Source organism: Pinus tabuliformis, chromosome 4_2 (genome assembly GCF_031772625.1).
Source record: "Pinus tabuliformis cultivar Carrire ecotype Pingquan chromosome 4_2, CPIR1, whole genome shotgun sequence".
In the NCBI taxonomy this organism is placed as follows: Eukaryota; Viridiplantae; Streptophyta; class Pinopsida; order Pinales; family Pinaceae; genus Pinus; species Pinus tabuliformis.
The window spans coordinates 85,115,451-85,135,365 of NC_142304.1; the positions used below are offsets into that span (position 1 = coordinate 85,115,451).

At 39.2% G+C, this 19,915-nt stretch overlaps 1 pseudogene; it reads left to right on the top strand.

Annotated features, from left to right (window-relative positions):
* The first annotated feature begins 1,152 nt into the window (after window positions 1-1,152).
* Window positions 1,153-19,252, top strand: LOC149168315 (ultraviolet-B receptor UVR8-like; annotated as a pseudogene).
* Window positions 19,253-19,915: the final 663 nt, after the last annotated feature.

Genomic DNA, 19,915 nt, shown 5'->3' on the forward strand with positions numbered 1-19,915 from the left:
CCCAATAATTCTCAGAGCCCCATAGTTTAAGTGTCCCATCCTCCTGTGCCATAGTTCATTCAAATCTTTATCCCCACTGCTACTGTAGTCTTGCGCGGTGGGTTGGGTGAACAAGGTTTAGTACTCTGCGTAGTAATAGTTAGGCATTATAACATGTGTCAGTGAATAATAACATGTCACAAGCCATAATACAATCCTATCAGATTGGGGAAACCTAGTTCTGACAGTCACCCATTAGAATCTTGAGTGAGACTTCACTCACTTTGTGGGTGTTGCCGAAAGGGTCGATGTTAAGCGGGTCATATTGGCCACTATGTTGCAAAACTCAGATCTGTTAAAATCCCACATGCCAACAGATGGCTTGATTCTGGCCCAGTTTCATGGTAGCCTTGAAGTAAGGCTAGTGACCAACCATTGCCAACATGGATTCCCAAACTTATTTGAATGCTTTTCATTCTCTAAAAGAGGGTTGGAACCATAATACAAAACATCATTATGGGAAGCATAAAGGTTGGCTTTTATTGGACATATGTGATGCATGAGCATCATGCACACTCATTAAAATTTCATGTATAGTTAACAATTCTATGTTCACTTAGACGAATACATGTTTTATCATTTTGGTTAATTATACTAGGATTTCATCATGCCTTGTTCCCTCACTCACATCAATGTTCCAACAATCCTATGAGATTAGAATTGGAGGTCAAAATAAATGCCATGTATTGTCCGAGACTTGAGTTGGTAGTTTAGAGGTAAACATATGGAAACCATGAAAGGAGGGGAATGTCATACTACTTGTTTCCCACCATGTTGATGATTAGGATGGGTTGTTGGTGTTGATACTTTCACGTCATAATGGTGTAGTTGGGTTTACTAGAATAACTTACACATGTCAGTGATTCTTTGCTCACTCATTAGTTTTCTTCCCATGATCATAACAATCATCTTATGTATAAATTTTTGCACTCTATTCCTTGCTATCCAAATCATAATTAAGGTTTTCTATGGCATTCTCCAACTAAGCAAAAGACAAAACCACTATATACGTGGAAGAAAAATTCACGGTCTTTGGTCTTATGGATAAAACTACAAATTAGGACCATTATATAAAAGTGTTTGAGTTGCCTATGTTGGAGGCTCTTTAGTAGAATGGTTGCAACATGTATTGGTTTCACTATCATTCCTACAAGACATGGGTGAGTTAACACATGTGGCAACAACTCACATGGTTAGTTAGGTCATGGTTATTCTCTAGAGAGACCTATTCCAAGGAAGGTCTAGAGATTCAATTGTCTTGGTCTTGTTGTTTAAAATTTTGAATGTGTCAGCCATACTATGGCAATCAATGAGGATGGTATGTTATATTCTTTTGGTCATGGTTCCAATTTACTTGGAAATAATGATCCACAAGATGAGTTGCAACCACAAGAATTGAAATATTTCAAGAGGAATAATATTCATGTAAATCGTGTATCTGTTGAAGATGAAAATTCAGTTGAATTTGACTCTAATGGATATGTGTATATATAATGTTATGTTGGATCCTTGGGGCATGGTGATGAGAATGATAAAATGGTTCCAAATTTTGTGGTTATTCTTAGGGACCATTAGGCAATGTAGGTTTGTGCTAGGAAAAATAACACTTTTGTAACCCACGCATCCCATATCTACCCACTTTCACTGGTCTGCTAAGTAAACATGAGAAAGAGAGCTACTATGGCATGACCCAACCTCCTAGGTCCCATTAAGGAAGTGGGGTCGAAAACTGACAAATAACTAACATCTCAACACATCTTACAGGGTTGCAGGTCACTTAGAGGTTGAGCAACCACCCCATGAGGCCAAATCCTGAGCTTGACCACCTTTTCATTGCCATAAGCCCTCAACCACTCCCATAACAAGACATCTATGTGGTTTGGAGGCTCCAAATACATGCCTAAGCCTGCATCCCAACGATTGCAACCCAAAATGTCCAGTTCAGAGCATGCGGTCCCGGATTTTGAGCCTAAATTCAGCCTCTAGGCCAGTGCCCATAACTCAATCAAAATTTCTAGAATCATTCCTAACATGGTGACAAATCCATTCAATCAAAATTGAGTCAAAACCTTGACCTAGCCAGGCCTAACAATGACAGTCATTTCGTCAAAAATATTGAGAACATGTAATCTATAGGTAATGAATGCATATTTGAACATAGGGGTCTGATACTTCTTTAAGAATCATCAAGAAGGTCTAATACCCTCTCATAATAGTTTCCATAACATTTTTTAGCTCATGCATTCATTAACCATTCATAAAAAAACCAAACATATCAAGAGCCACAGCTAGAACCTGTAATGAAACCATGCTTATAACAAGCATATAACCAGAATATTAAGCATGATAGAACAACCATCAAAGACACATAATAAAAAGTACAAATACCCATGAAATGTAGGAGGAAAAATATCTTATTAACATATGCAAAAGCCAACCAAGTCAAGGATTTCCATGTACCACCTGAGCATAGATTGGGTTGAACGAAATATTTCTTTTAGCCAATCACCCTAGTGCCATGTTCCAAGCATGAATGTGGGTCTCAAGCAAAAACAACCAGGGCTACTCGGAGATTAAACCACCTCCACCCTCAGGATTTACCGCAATCCCACCAAAATTGATCAAGGATTCCTATGCCCAATGAGCACATAAACAACCAGGCTTTACTGCAATCCTGCCAAAATTGGTCAAGAGATCACTAGGCCCAAAACATGAGCATACACTACCAAGATTTACTTCAATCCTACCAAAATAGTCAAGGGATCACTAGGCCTGAAACAACCTTAGATGCCTCATAATTTCTTCACCAATACCTTGAGGAATTCTCGAGTCTCCACCCTCAGGCTTTACCGCAACCCTACCAAAATCGGTCAAGGGATTCCTAGGCCCTTGGGAATTTTCCTGAGACCAACTCACTTAGTTCCAAAACCATCCGAAAATCGAAAGCTCAACCAAATAAAAGAACCCCATCACACCATGGCTATCTGGAAATTGCAAGGCAAGGCTGAAATCACTGTCACACTTGGAAAAACCCATGCCAATGACCACAAGAGAACCAAATACACACATGCATGTACCATGAATTCACAAACCAGCTGGGAAATCACACATGCAACTTGTTACCTACCAATATTCCTGTTGAAGCTGCTTGATTCAACATTTCCTTTCTTTTTTCTTGCTTTCCTTTGCTTTCCTTTCTCCAATGTTAGAGTGCTCCAAGAATTCTATAAGTGTGCAAGAGTATGAGAGAGAGCTTCAAGCTAAAATTGACAAAAAGGTTGTGAACTGATCCTTAGAAGCCTTTTTATTCTTGAGGCTTCTATTTCTTCAATTTCCTTTATTCTTCCTTCAATTTTCCTCCCATGCAATCATGTGACTTTTCACCTTCCTTTTCTCCTATTTTCCTTTATTTTCATAAATAAAATGCCAAATAATGCCTCTTTTCCTTTTCAAAGCCTTTTCCAATTTACCTTAGCCATAATAAACCAAATGAACACCCACTAGGATGTTTTTCCCATCATTCAACTTGGAATATGTGTCTCGTGACCTTGGTCTTATTTTTACCTTTATTACATGAAATTTTAACCCGGGGCATTTACAAACCCTTCCCCCTTAGGGGAACACTATCCTTGGTGTTCTATAACAGCTATAACCTACAAGACCATTGAAAACCAAAACATACTGCCCATGGAGCTTCATAACTCAATTCGATGCAGTATTTACAATGACATCCTACTCAAAAGAAAACCAACATGAAAATGATGACAACATAATAACCATATCGCTTATTGGAGATTTATAACACAACTCATTGTGGTGTTTACAATACAACCATATATATATACCAAAACTCCTTTACCTCAACTAACAAATAATGAAGGATACTTAGCCTACATCTGATCAACCATCTTGCATGTAGCTTCATTGGGCCCAAAGTGCTTCCACTACACTTTAACATGCTCAAATTCTTGGTTTCAGAGCATGAGTTGTTTCCATTGCAATATGCACTGAGATTCTAGCAATTCTCCTTGTAGATCCACCTACTATACATACTAATCAATCACATGATCAACATCTTTGACATATATTTTAAGCAAAGAAACATGGGAAACATCATAAACTTTCACTGTCGGCGGTAGTGCAAGTTCGTAGGCCACTATTCTAATCCTCTCAAGGATATAGAAAGTCCCGCAATACCGAGGTGCTAACTTAGAACATGACCCAATCCTCAAATAACTCTTCTTGGGCTTGATGCGCAAGTACACATGATCCCCAACTTTAAACTCCTTAAATGCCTTGTTCTGATCTGCATAACTCTTCTGTCTATCCTGTGCTACCTTTAAATTATTCTTTACTGTTCCAACATGTTTGATCCTATTAGTACCCTATTCATTGGATCACTCCAGATGATGGGATAATTACAACTCTTCCCATAAAATGCCTCAAACAGACTCATCCTCAGTGACTCCTCATACACATTGTTGCAAGCAAACTCAACCAATGGAAGATACTCCTCTTACCTCCTTTGTTGGTGCCTAACATACATTCTCAACATGTCCTTCAAAATCTCGTTGACCCTCTATGTCTTTCCATTTGTTTGCAAATGATAATATGTATTGAAAGCCAACTTTATACCCAAACCTGCAAATAACTCCTTCCAAAACCTGGAAGTGAACTTAGCTTCTTTGTCAGATACAATATTTTTTAGGAATACCATGCAATCTCACTATCTCCCTGATGAAGACATGTGCTACCTTAGTAGTTGAATAAGTAGACTTAACTATTATGAAGTGAGCTACCTTAGTCAACTTTTCAACCACAACCATAATTGAATCATGTTGTTTTGATGTCCTCGACAAACCTATGATGAAATCCATGGTTGTAGAAAAACACCTGGATTCTTACACTCTACTTTTACCTATTGACAATCCAAACACCTTTCAATGAACTCTGCTCCCTCTTTCTTTAGATTTGACCAATAGTATAAATTCTTCACAGCTGTCAAAATCTTTTGATATCTTGTATGACATGAATACAACTTAACATGAAATTCCAGCAATATAAGCTTCTTGAGTTCACTGTTGTCGGACACATAGATCCAGTCTCTAAATCTGACCAAACCATCTATTGTAAGATGATAATCCACATCCTGATCACTTGTACCCTGTTGCTGTAACCTATGCATATGCTCCCTATACATGTCATCCTGTTTTCTTGCCTGTAATATTTGATCTTGTAAATCTGTCCCAAATGAGCTCATAACTACTATGTGATTTACCTATACTTTTCTGCTAAGAGCATCTGCAACATTATTCTCCTTACCCTTAATGTACCTAATCTCGAATTCAAACTCACTGAGCGTGGCCAACCACCTAGATTTCTTGGCATTCAAATTAGGTTGGTCAAACAAGTATCTCAACCCATTATGATCACTCATCAACACAAACCTCTTGCAAAGAAGGTATTTAATGTTCCAAACTTATATAAACAGTGACATGCAAAGTGAAAATGATTTACAACACACAATTTTTAAACAATTAGCAAATGCTCATAAGAACTTCAAAAGTAAGAACCAACTGAGCCATTTAATTAATTAATGGAGCAAGTACAATAGTATGGAGGAATACACCTCGTCTTGCCTCAATGGAAAGTGTGACAGAACCCAAGTGATAAGACAATGATATCAAATGCTTGAAATGGCTGCTCCTCTAATGCTCTGCGTTGCCCAAAAAATTACATTGCTCGCTGGAAAGGAACTGCAAGAAAATCCACCTCCGCTGCTTAGAAAATGTTGCAAAATTAACCCCAAGTTCCTTGACCAAAGCCCACAAAAACCCAGAAATTGTTTGTTTTAAATCCAACCTCCCAAAATCGGCCTCCAATATGCCCTATGCCCTCCAAACTGCTCAAGAACACAACCTGCAAAGGTACAAGAAATTCCTCCACCAAGGCTCCAGAAAAGTAGTAATGTCCTCCATAAATGCTTTCCTTAACTCCCCCGGCAAGGACCAGCCTCAATAACTCATACTCTACCTCCCAAATGTGCACCAAATGTTTCCTCTGCGCTGGGCCAGGAAGTGCAAAAGTCACATTGGATACGAGCACTCTCCTCCAACTCCAAAACTCTCCAAAATGGCAGCCAAATTGTTATTCCTCCTCTTCGAAAATTCTCCCGGCCAAAGCTCCTCTAAAAGATGTTATAAACAAACTCAGCCTCCCTTCACTGCGTCCTCCATAAATATGCACCACCTCGAGATGAATGCAACTGCTGGAAACCACAATGAAATCCTCCTCTGGAAGAATGAAGATGGACCTCTCAGGGTGGCACTTGAAGTCCATCAAAGAAAGGGTGAGCTCTTCGCTTGAAGAACTCTTGCTAAACAACAAGTGACTCAGCTAAGTAGCTCGAGCAACCAAAGAGAAAATAGATATGCCAAAAGATGATGAAATGAGGAGAGATGCTTTCCTTATATAGATTTTGTGGAGCACTTTCTCCTCCATCGTGGGTCCCTAACTTAACCATCGACTTCCCCTCCATGCAATTCGAACTAGGGAGTGAGTATTATCCTAGTGTGAGTGGTCCCCACGTACAACTTAACCACATCAAAAATAACTTCTATTAAGTCTAACCTCCTAATAAAATAAAATGGGCCCCATCATCTCCGAAATTGGCCCCAAAATGTAATGATTAATTTTTTTCCAAATTAATTTAGGAAGGGACATGACAAGATAGTGCCTCCACATCTTCAATGCATGAATAATCATTGCCAACTCCAAATCATGAGTCACATAATTCTTCTCATGCTCATTTAGTTTCCTTGATTTGTAGCATATCATCTGCCATTTCTACATCAGGACTCCCCAAAGTCCTCTCTTGCAAGCATTTGTACATACCACAAACTCTTTATCTGGATCTGCAATCTTTAGAACTGGAGCATTTGTAAGCAACTCCAATTGTTCAAAACTAGTTGCACATTACTCTATCCATTCAATTTTATTTCCTTTTTGTCGCAATAATATAATGGGATAAGAAATCTGTGATAAGTTCCTGATGAACCTCTTGTAGTAACCTGCTAACCCCATGAATGATCTAACCTCATCCACATTCCTAGGAGCTTCCCTTTCCATGATGGCTCTTATATTTTCTGGATCCACTATTGTGCTTTCATTGGAAACAACATGTCCCAAGTAATGTACCTTTGTTTGAAAGAAACTACAGTTACTAAGCTTGGCATACAATTGATTCTCTCTTAGCAATCTCAATATTGTTGTCAAGTGTTCTACATGCTCTTCCTCAGTCTTAGAATATATTAATATATCATCAATGAATGCAATCTCAAACTTGTCCAGATAAGGACACAACACATTATTTATCAAATACATGAAAGTATATGGAACATTAGTTAGACCAAAAGGAACTACAACAAACTCATAATGCACATACCTGGTTCAGAAACCAGTCTTGTAGATGTCCTCTTATTTGATGCGTACCTGATGATATCCTAATCTCAAATCAATCTTTGAGGACATTGTTGCTCCCTTCAATTGGTCAAACATGTCATTGATCTGAGGCAACAAATACCTATTCTTGATCATCACCTTGTTCAACTGCTTGTAATCAATACACAACTTGAGAGTACCATCCTTCTTCTTCACGAACAACATTGGTGCACCCCAAGGTGACACAATTGACCTAATGTATCCCTTTTCAAGCATTTCCTTCAACTGCAACTTCAATTCCACTATCTCTAGAGTGCTCAATTTGTAAGGTGCCTTTGATGTTGGTGTTGCCCCTAGTACCAACTCAATAGAAAAGTCCACTTCCTTATCAAGTGGTAACTCTAAAATCTCTGTTGGAAATACATCTTGAAACTACTGCAAATCTGGATACCTATTCAAGACTTCCACACCCTCAACATCCTTACCTTTATCACTAAAAGGATGCATTGCAAACAATATACACCCTTTCCTGCGACTACGCTTTTCTTGCATAATTGTAACCATTCTAACGGATGTCACCTTACTCTTACCCTGCAAGATTCTTTGTTCTCCATCCACGCACTCAATAGCCTTTTCTTAATAATCCACCTTAGTCCTATGAAAGTATAACCAATCCATACCCATAAGCATGTTGTACAATCCCAATGGAAGCACATTCAGATGCACTGATGTAGGCATACCGTTCATCTCAAATGCACAACCTCTTACCCAATGATGAACTCTTTTCTTTGTACTTGTAGTGATCCAGGTGGATATTGGTGGCCCCCCACCTATTCCACCTAGACCCTCCAATTGGTTTCATATGTTTCCTTGTTTATTTCATCATTTACTATTTTTAGCAGTTGTTCAGGTACTGAAGTTCCAGAGCAATTTTGACCCCCTAAATGACATTTTTCAAAGTCTGTTGTAGGATCGCTGCCATAGGCCAAGACTTGTGGCAAAAATTGTAGTACTCCAAGAAACATTTCCAACAAGGTATTGTATGCACCAAACAAAGATAATATGACCAAGTTACGACCCCAGGAAGTTGGCCACCCAACTAACCCCAACAGGACCCACAAAATGTTGGCGTTACATCTGCTGGGGTTAAAGTTTTGGCTATTTAGGGTTTTCTCATGTTTTTCAATAATAAATAAGCCCTTGAGCCTCGTCCTAACACAGTTCAGGTGGCATGTAGCCGCCCCATCTCTTCTCAAAGATAAGTTACCATTGCCTGAGCTATCTTATTTCCATTTTGTTTGTAAGCATAGTTCAATATTTTTTATTAATGAAAATAAGTGTTTTTCCATTGCATCTCTGTATTTATGATTATATTTGTAATTTTTGTGTTCCTATTTAAGTTCGAATCATGTATCCAACTGCACCGACCAATAATCTCCATGCACTTATTTTCTCAAGCCACACATATATCCACCAAGTTAGGGTTAACATAACTATAATTAGATCCACGGTCTTCGTGTTCTGTTCTCTGTCTATTCATGGCTTAAAGCCAATCTATCCTTGACCGTTCGCTTCCTCTTCCACCCCTTAGGAACACCTTTTGTTGTTCATTTGGAGTTTCCTGCCTCTGCGTCATCGCCATTGTATCATAGGGAGGTGGCCACTTGTCCTCTCACGAACTACGCCAGCTCTTCCTCAACGGTTCGGTATTTCAGTTACACTGTGGAATGATTCATCTGCCAACTCAGTGGTCAAATCAGACTTCAAACTTTTGTATGTCACGGCTTAATTCCCCTGCCAAATCCAATTTTCCCATCGGGCGCAATCTCCACCGTCAGATCTGGGGTCCCCAGATCCTACGATGTTCGCTCATTTCGAGCGGTTGACTTGCTCGACTGTTAGTGTGCGATGAGAGGCAATTTTCTCTCTCATCCACCGGATAGGTATCATGCACTAAATGGAATTGCTCATTTTCTGCCAAATCCGCTTACCATCCCAATGTGCCTCCGATATACCATGGATTTTGGAGCGTGGGACTAGCCTTTCGCCTTAGCGATTTCCTTATGGTTCCCTGACTTCCCATGCGACCGAGCACTCGGGGCTTTTCCTTTTCGAGGGGTTTTGCCCAGCACTAATCACGCATCAGAAATGGCCTTCGTTTCCCAATCTGGGCTTCCTAACTGCCAATTTTGCCTCCTGGGTAGTCTCCATGGGCCTCGGTCAGTGCGCTTTGACTGAGGTCCTCGTCGTTCCTTGCTGGCTGCAAACTGCCACTATCTAGAGGTCTTCCTAGTCGCTCTTTGTTCATGAATTTTGAAGTCTGCCCTGATTTGATATAGTAATGGCACTTTGATAATTTTTTCATGGATCTAATTTGGATCATGGCCTTCCCATTGAAAAAGCTTTTGGACCACCAAAAGTTGGTTTTCAAGCATCGACTAAGTGAGGGTACAATTTTCTCACTTGTCCAATCTCTATCCACTTTGCATTGCTCGACTTTGAACCCTTGAGCCCAATTCTGAGGTACTCAACATCTCCTCTACGCGGTGTCCTCACCTTCCTGTCCAGAACTGTGTATTCCTGCAATTCATTAAGATATTCAGGTAACAGGTCATCAATAGAAGGCAATTGACTCTACTCTCCGGGATCCTCAATTAGTGAAGGTTTAAACAATCTCAAGCAATCTGCATTTATGACTGAGTAGATGTGCATGTAAGCTGGTATATTAAGGCGAAAAGCATTCTCACCAATCTTCTCAAGTATCTTGAAGGGTCCATACCTGATAGGCTTTAGCTTTTTACCTTCACCTTGCATCCTGTCCTTGCTGATATATAGCGAGACTTGGTCACCAACTTGGAAACTATGCTCCATCCAATGCTTGTCATGCCTTTCCTTGTATTTGGATTGGCTCTTTTCCAGTTGTTCCTGTACTGCCTGGTGGATCTCTTGGATTTATTCAATGAACCTAGTTGCCCTGTCCACATCACTGTGTCCCTCAACTGTGGTGTCTTTACCAAAGACAAAATCCAAAGGAGACCTTGGTGTGAAACCAAAACAGGTCTCAAAAGGAGATCTCTGTGTAGAATTTTTTTTTTCTCTATTGTATGCACGCTGGACATAACATAAATGCTCATCCCAAAGCTTAGGATGCTTGATGCAATATCCTCTAAGTAACTAGATCACTGTCCTGTTAACTACTTCTGTCTGGCCATCAGTTTGTGGATGAAAAGCTGTGCTTTTCTTCAGTTTGGTGTCCATCAATTCACACAGTCTTGACCAAAACTTCTCCACAAATCAGGGGTCTCGATCAGATACAATGGAAGTGGGTAATCCAAAATGAACCCATACATGTTCAAAGAATAGTTTTGCAGTTTGTTCAGTTGTAATCTGTTTATTACAAGGTATCAAAATATACATTTTGTTGAACCTATCAACAACAACATATAGATAATCATGACCCTTCCTAGATTTAGGCAGTCCTCCAACAAAATCCATGGAAACACTTTCCCAAGGGTGAAAAGGAACTGGTAATGGAGTGTACAAGCCTAGTTTTCTATTGTTGGGCTTGCTTTTAGCACACATAGTACACCCTCTTACATATCTAGAAACTGTCTCATTCATTTTTGGCCAATAACAAAATCTTTGCAGCTGTGCAACTGTTTTACTTACCCCAAAGTGACCTAATATTAGAGAAGTGTGTGCTTCTTGAATTATCTTTACTCTTTCAGTTTGTGGAATGCATAACTTCCCACAATGATATAAGAGTCGGTCCTTTACATGATAATCCAATTCTCGTTTGCCTTGACTTAAAGTTGCATATACATCTATAAAGTCTACATCTTGAGCATATTGTTCAATGTAACTCTCATTAACATAGAATTATGCTTAAGTATAGTAGGTGCATTTATAATGGGTCTAGATAACATGTCTGCAACTTTATTGTGTATGCCCTTTTTATACCTGATAACTAAATGAAACTGTTGTAGAAAAATCACCCATCTATAGTGCCTTGATTGTTGCAACTTAGTTTGGGAGTGTAGATATTGAAGTGGTTGATGATCAATATGTATTACTGTCTCTTTGCCCATTAAGTAATGTTTCCACTTTTTCACACTCTGTACTAATGCATACAATTCTTTATCATATGTAGTATAGTTAACTACTGCAGAATTAAATGTCTCAGAATGATAACATATGGGTTTACCGCGCTGTGTCAACACTGCTCCCATGGCATAGTCACTGGCATCCAATTGAAACTCAAATGGTCTTTGAAGATCAGGCAGTGCTAGTAAGGTGTTGTACTAATCTTTTCTTTCAAGGTGTCGAAGGCTTTCTGCTATTTTCCTCCCCACTAAAACACCTTGTTCAATCATGTTAAAGCATGTAAGGGAGCTACAATTGAGGAAAAGTTAGAAATGAACTTCCTCCAATATTGTGATGCTCCTAAGAAGCTTCTAACTTCTGTAGCAGATTTGGGTTTAGGCCAGTTTATAATGACTGCCACCTTAGAGTGATCTATCTTCAGTTCACCACCCCCTACTATATGACCCAAATAATTCAAAGATGTTTTGCCAAATTTACATTTTGAGAGTTTAACACAAAGTTTTTCTCTTTTCAAAACATCTAGTGTCTACTTAACATGCTTTAAGTGTTCTTCCCATGTTTTGCTAAATATCATAATGTCATCTAGATACACAATAACAAAATCATCAAGAAAAGGTCTGAGTACATCATTAATTAATCTCATGAAAGTAGCAGGATCATTAGTTAAGCCAAAAGGCATAACCATCCACTTATACAATCCCTGCTTTGTTTTGAAAGTATTCTTCCATGCATCTTGTTCTACAACTCTGACCTGATGGTATCCACTATGCAAGTCTAGCTTGGAGAAATAAGAAGCTTCTTTCAATTGATCTAAAAGATCATCTATGCGAGGAAGGGGATAATGATTTTTTATCGTTATCTTATTCAGTGCTCGGTAATCAATGCACATTCTCCACGAGCCATCTTTCTTTCTCACCAAAATGATTGGTGACCCACATGGTGATGTAGGTCTGATGAACCCTTTCTCGAGCAACTCTTGCACCTGCTTCTTGATTTCAGCATTCTCTAAAGTGGATAACCTGTACATTCCAATGTTAGGCAATGGAGCATCTTGTTGCAAAATAATATCATGCACTATTTCCCTTTTGGGTGGCAGACCTTTAGGTTCTTGAAACAAGATATCATACTCTGAAACAACCTTTTCTAAATCAACTTGTTGTTTAGCATTACAACCTTCAAATACATTGGTTTTACCAGGTTTCTTTTCCTTTACAATGATCAGTAAGAATTGTTTGCATGAATTTATCATTCATTTCATCTACACCGAGTTTATGAGAGTATAATTATTCTTGAGCTTATGAGCTCTTACAAAGTATTCAATTCCATCCTTAACAAGTAGATACTTGTTCTCAGCTCTATAGATAATAACTTTTCTATTATACAAGTAAGGACTTCCTAAAACAATTCCACATATATCCAAAGGAATTATGTTTAACTCAACCTCATCTACAAATGTTGACCCAAAAGAAAACTTGAGTTTTCATTGTCTAGTCACTTGTAGTTGGTTTTATCATTCAACCATCCTAATGGGTATGGTTTCTTTTTAGGTGTAGTTACTAATCCCAACTTCTGACAATTGCTTCAGAAATGAAATTTACTTGTGAGACACTATCAAACAAAGTATCAATCTTTTGATGTTTGGAAATAACTTGAATACCCAAAAGCTCATGTCTTTTTCTCTCATTTTCTTCATCAATAGTAGATTGTGCAGAATTACTAGTAGATGCTTCAGAATTATTACCTCTTATACCTGTGGCTGCAATGGTTGTTTCATCTCCTGAGTTTGACCCCAAATATTTCTAAATAGCTGCAACGATCTTCTTCTTCTTGCCCTCAAACTTCTTAGGTATTAGCTCTGGATGCAGAATCCAACAATGTTCATCATCATGCCCATCCTATTTACAGTGAGTGCATGAAGCCTTGATTTTCTATGCAGTGTTAGCTTCCTTGCTTTCCATTTCTACTTTCTTTTCTCCTTATTCTTGCTTGCAGTGGGTTGGGATGATCCCCGAACTTTTGGACTTCCATTCTTTCCCCTAGCCTCTAGATGAGTAGCTTGTATAAATACCTCATCTATACTAGTGGGATTAAACATGAGGATACTATGCCTCATGTAGCTGTGTAGACCACCAATGTACTTCAATAGAGTCTTAGGTGAGTCTAATGAGATTCCTAGAATCAATGCTCTCTTTCTAAATTCTTGAGTGTACCCTTGCACACTTTTCCCTTTCAAATGTCAAAGAGTTTTCCAACTCATCATGGCTTGCTGCATGTAGGCCAATGGCTAGAACTGCTTTTTGATTGCAGAAACAAATTCACCCCAGACAAAGATAGTATTACCATGTCATTTCATGTCATCTTGGGTCCTGCCTTCCCACCAAACCAAGGCAGTGCCTCCAAGGTGTAGGCTTGTCAGCTAAATCTTTCTCTTGTCTGAATCGATATTTTGCACTCTGCAATAAACATCAATTTGTCTAATCCAATTGTCTAACTTTTCTGCATTCAACTCTCCATCATATATAGGTAAATCAAATTTAACATTTGATCAAATATGTTTTCTTTTTAGGGCTATCAGGAGGTGTGAGAAAGATTTCCTCTTTCCCTTTGCCTTTTGAGTGGTCATGGGAATGTGACTCATCTTCTCCTTTGTCTTGTTTAGAGCCTGATGAATCTTCATCCTTACGTTTTCTAAAGTCCCTATACATTTCTTCTACCATGGACTTTATGGCTAAGAAACTATCTATGAATTGAGGGTCTAGCCCCATAGAACCTTCCTCTGACATTGTCTTTCGAGGATAGACTCTCCCAATTTCAGGATTAGTTTCGACCAACTCTCCTTCTCCTAATTTGAGCTTTGATCTAGTTAGCATTCAACAACTAAACCAACACAAGCTTGTCTAACCTTAACAGCCTAAAGATCTGATACCACTTGATCTGAAAATCACTTGTGAGTGACCTCAGTTAATTAATTAATGAATGAAGGTATTGCAGACTCATGTGTTGGTGTGTGTCTATGTTATTTTAGGCAACGGATCAATCAAATTGCAAAATAAATAGACACTGGAAGAATGGAGAACAGTATGTGAAACACAGTAAGCAAATGCAAGAACACAACAGATTTAATAAGGAGTTCACCCTATTCTCCAGGGCTACATCTTTGGTCCAGCTTTCAGTGGTGGCCTTCTTTTATTGTGTCTTTAAAGCAAAGATTTACAATGAGGAGCTCAACTGGAGTCTCCTGAAATAGAGGATTCTTAGTAGGGTGATTCTTGGATTCCCCACGCCACTAGAGTGCATAGAATCTTTCCTTACCAAGTCTCGACCTCTCTGGTATTTAATGGGATGATTCCAATGGTGCTCAATTCCTAACAGATATCCTCATAGGGATGGCTTGAACCTCTCAAGCTTGGTTCTATCTACTCGATTCTGCCTTAGGTCAACTTGACTCTCTATTTTCTGCTTCTTGCTTCACTGTCTTTTCTTCGCTCTTGCTCTCTTTGTCTTCGAGTTCTGTTCTCTGTTTATTCATGGCTTAAAGCCAATTTATCCTTAACCGTTCACTTCCTCTTCCACCCCTTCGGATCGCCTGTTGTTGTTCGTTTGGAGTTCCCTACCTCTGCGTCATCACCATCGTCTCACAGGGAGGTGGCCACTTGTCCTCTCACGAATTGCACCAGCTCTTCCTCAATGGTTCGGTATTTCAGTTACACTGTGGAATGATTCATCCGCTAACTCAACGGTCAAATCGGACTTCAAACTTTTGTATGTCGCGGCTTAATTCCCCTGTCAAATTCGGTTTTCCCATTGGACGAAATCTCCGCCGTCAAATATGGGGTCCCCAGATCCTACGGTGTTTGCCCATTTTGCGCGGTTGACTTGCTCGACCATTAGCGCGTGATGAGAGGCGGTTTTCTCTCTCATCCGTTGGACACGTGTCATGTGATGAATGGAATTGCTCATTTTTTGCCAAATCCACTTACCATCCCAATGTGCCTCCGATATACCGCCGGTTTTGGAGCATGGGACCCACCTTTCACCTTAGCACTTTCCTTACAGTTCCCTAGCTTCCCATGCGACCGAGCACTCCGGACTTTTTCTTTTCAAGGGGTTTTGCCCAGCAAATCAGAAATGGCCTCTGTTTCCTGATTTGGGCTTCCTAACTACCAATTTTGCCTCCTGCGCTGTCTCCATGGGCCTTGATCAGCGCGCTTTGACTGAGGTCCTTGTCTTTCCTTGCTGGCTGCAAACTACCACTATCCAAAGGTCTTCCTGATCGCTCTTTGTTCATAAATTTTGAAGTCTGTCCTGATTTGACACAGTCATGGCACTTTGATAATTTTTTCATGGATCCAATTCAGATCACTTGAACTCATCCGAGAAATATCCCTTATCACTCCTCCTATAAGGGTGATAGTGATGATGACCATGATACCTATTTGAACCATAACTACAGTAGAATCCATGTCCACTGTCTCTCCCATAAGGTGTATCCAAGAATCTGCCATCTCTATCCAACCTGTGTCCACCATGAGACTTGCTCTCATATGCCCCATTAGTCGTGTCCTCCTGTCCATAACTAATCTGTGGTTGTCCATGCCTCTGCAAGTCTGAAAAACTCTAAAGGATAAATGCATTGACTTCTGCTTGTTTCCCCTATGCCCTGGCAAGTCTCTCTTGTGACTAAATGATTTTTTCATTTTCTACTTTGTAACTTCTTATCTCATCCTTCAAACTCCTCAAAGTGTCTGCTATGTCTAGAGAATAATCATCTCTTGGCTGCTCATTTATGATTTTATCATTATCTTCTTTGCAACTTCTTATTTCAGGCTTCAAACTTCTCAAAGTGTCTGTTATTTCTAAAGAATACTCATGTCTTGGCTTCTCATTTGATCTATAAGGGGAGACTCATGAACTATAATCCACCATTTTTCTAGTCATCTTTGATCTTCTTCTTCCTGCAAACATACCATGTCAGATAAACCAAATACAAACATAATCAACATACCTCAGTGAAGTTTAGGGGAGGCTATCTCGTCTGCAAAATTATTCCATATTAGCACGATACATGTATATAAATAATCACATCAATATATCAACATCATCTCAATCATCATCCCAGTTACCATGCATGATGTCACAAACTATAACACACTCTAGATACAATGCATGAATAACAATAACCATCTATAAAATTGGCATGCATGCATGACAAACACATTCTGGCCTTTCAATCCAAGTATTGAACCATGCTATGATACCAATCTGTAACCCACCGCTCCCACATTTACCCACTTTCACCAGTCTTTTGGGTAAACATGAGACAAAGAGATACTATGACATGACCCAACCTCCTAGGTCCCATTAAGGAAGTGAGGTTGACAACTGACAACCAACAGACATATCAACACATCCTATAGGGTTACAGGTCACTCAGAGGCTAAGAAACCACCCTAAGTGGCCAAATCCTGAGTTTGACCACCTTTTACTTGTCCTGAGCCTTAACCGCTCCCACAACAAGGCATCCATGTAGTTGGGAGTCTTCATTTGCATGCATAAGCCTGCATCCCAACAGTTGTAGCCCAAAATGTCAAGTTTAGAGCATGTGGTCCCGGATTCTAAGCCTAATTTCCAGGTTAGCCTCCAAACCATTGTCCCATAACTTAGTGAGGCTTTCCAGAATAATTTCTAACATGGTGACAATGCCATTCAATCAAACTTGAGTCAAAACCTTGACCTATCCAAGCCTAACCATGACAGTCATTTCATCAAACATATTGAGAACATGTAATCTATAGGTCATGAATGCGTATCTGAACATAGGAGTTTGGTACTTATCGGAGAATCATGAATAAGGTATAATTCCCTATCGTAATAGTTATCATAACATTTGTTAACTCGTGCATTCATTAACCATTCATCAACAAATCAAACATATCAAGAGCCATAACTAGAACCTGTTATGAAACCATGCTTATAAATAGCATATAACCAGAATATTACTCATGATAGAACAACCATCAAAGCCACATAATAGCAAGTACAAATACTCATGAAATACAAGAAGATTTTTTTTTATTAACATATGCAAAAGCCAACCAAGTCAGGGACTTCCACGTAGCACTCGACCATAGATTGGGTTGAACCAAATCTTTCTTTTAGCAAATCACCCTCATTGCATATTCCAAGCATGAATGTGGGACTCAAGACAAAAACAACCAGGGCTTCCTGGAGATTAAACCACCTCCACCCTTAGGCTTTCCTGTAATCCCGCCAAAACTGGTCAAGGGATTCCTAGGCCCAACAAGCACATAAACAACTAGGCGTTACCACAATCTCGTCAAAAGCGGTAAAGGGATCACTAGGCCCAAAATAAGCTTGGATACCTCAGAATTTATTCACCAATACTTTGAGAAATTTTCCCTTCTCCACCCTCGGGCTTTACTACAATCCTTCCAAAACCAGTCAAGGGATTCCCAGGCCCTTGGAAATTTTCCTGAGACCACTTCACCCGGTTCCAAAACCATTTGACAATCAAAAGCTCAACCAAATGAAAGGACCCCATGACACCATGGCTATTCACAAATGGCAAGGCAAGGCTGAAACCATTGTCACACTTCGCAAAACCAGTGCCAATGACAGCAAGAGAACCAAATACACACATGCATGTACCATGCATTCACAAACCAACTAGGAAATCACACATGCAACCTATTACCTGCAAGTATTCTTGTTGAAGTTGCTTGATCCAACTTTTCCTTTCTTGATTCTTGCTTTCCTTTCTTTCTTTTCCTTCCTTTGCTTTCCATTCTCCAATGCTAGAGTGCTCCAAGAATGCTATAAGTGTGCAAGAGTATGAGAGAGAGAATAGAGAGAGAGCTCCAAGCTAAGATTGACAAAAAGGTTGTGAACTGATCCTCAGAAGCCTTTTTATTCTTGAGGCTTATATTTTCTTCAATTTCCTTTATTTTTCCTTCAATTCTCCTCACATGCAATCATGTGACCTTTCACCTTCCTTTTCTCCCATTTTACTTTATTTTCATAAATAAAATGCTAAATAGTGCCTCTTTTCCTTTTCAAAGCCTTTTCCAATGCCTTTGAAAATTTCCCTTAGCCATAATAAACCAAATGAACACCCACTAGGATGTTTTTTCCCAGCATTCAACTTGGAATACATGTCCCATGACCTTGGTCTTATTTTGGCCTTTATTAACTTTATTACATGAAATTTTGACCCAAGGTTGTTACAACCCTTTTCCTCTCTGATGAAGGGTTGGTATTTTCTTTTGGATGGATGGCTTTTGGAAGTTTGGGATTTGTAAATAGAGTTATTATGAACAAAGTTGTAAGTTTACAAGTGCTTGACACACTAAAGGGTTATTATGTTTCTCAAGTAAGCATAGGGTTGTATAACACAATTGTGGTTACAAACATGGGTTGGTTTTTGGTTTTGGAGACAATGAGAGGGCACAACTTGGGCAAGGTTCCTTGAGGTAATCCCTGGAATCAAGATAAGAGGCTAAGAAAAGTCACTTATGCTCAATCATAATAGACCATATCCATTTGCATTGCCAATTGTGGTTACAAACAAGGGTTGGTTTTTGGTTTTGGAGACAATGAGAGCGCACAACTTGGGCAAGGTTCCTTGAGGTAATGCCTAGAATCAAGATAAGAGGCTAAGAAAAGTAACTTATGCTCAATCATAATAGACCATATCCATTTGCATTGCTTCGTACACAACTTGGCCTAGAGTTGACAGTGATAATTGACCAATTTATGATTTCGTGATTGGTGAGAAAGTTCTTTCCACCTTGAATCATACAACCTGTTGGATTCAAATTTCCTCAGTGTCAAAAAAAGAGGAACACTAGTCAAGAAGTGTTTAAAATATGCAAATAGGAGGAGCATCCTTTGTTATCGATACCAAAGGGGGAGAAATTGTAGTCGGGGTGGGGGGTGGGTTAGCTAACACAGAGTATGGAGAGAATGAAGATAGGTGAAACAAGTGTCAAAATAATGCCATCAATAATAAATGGAGATATTGTTGAAAATGGTTTCTGTCTATTTTAAACACTATCCAAATGAAAGAGAAAGATACTTAGTTAAAGAACATATTTTGAGACCTTTCCAATGATATATGTTACACCTTATAAATCCTCATGGTTGAAGAAAAATGATTTTTTGAATATTCATTATACATCTTGCGAGTCGCATAAGTCAACTCAACCAGTGGGCAAGTCAGCCTAGCCAGTGACAAGTCGACCCCAGGACAAATTGGCCCCTAAAAAGGTGATGTCAAACAATATAAATATTCCACTCATGTGGCTCATTTAAG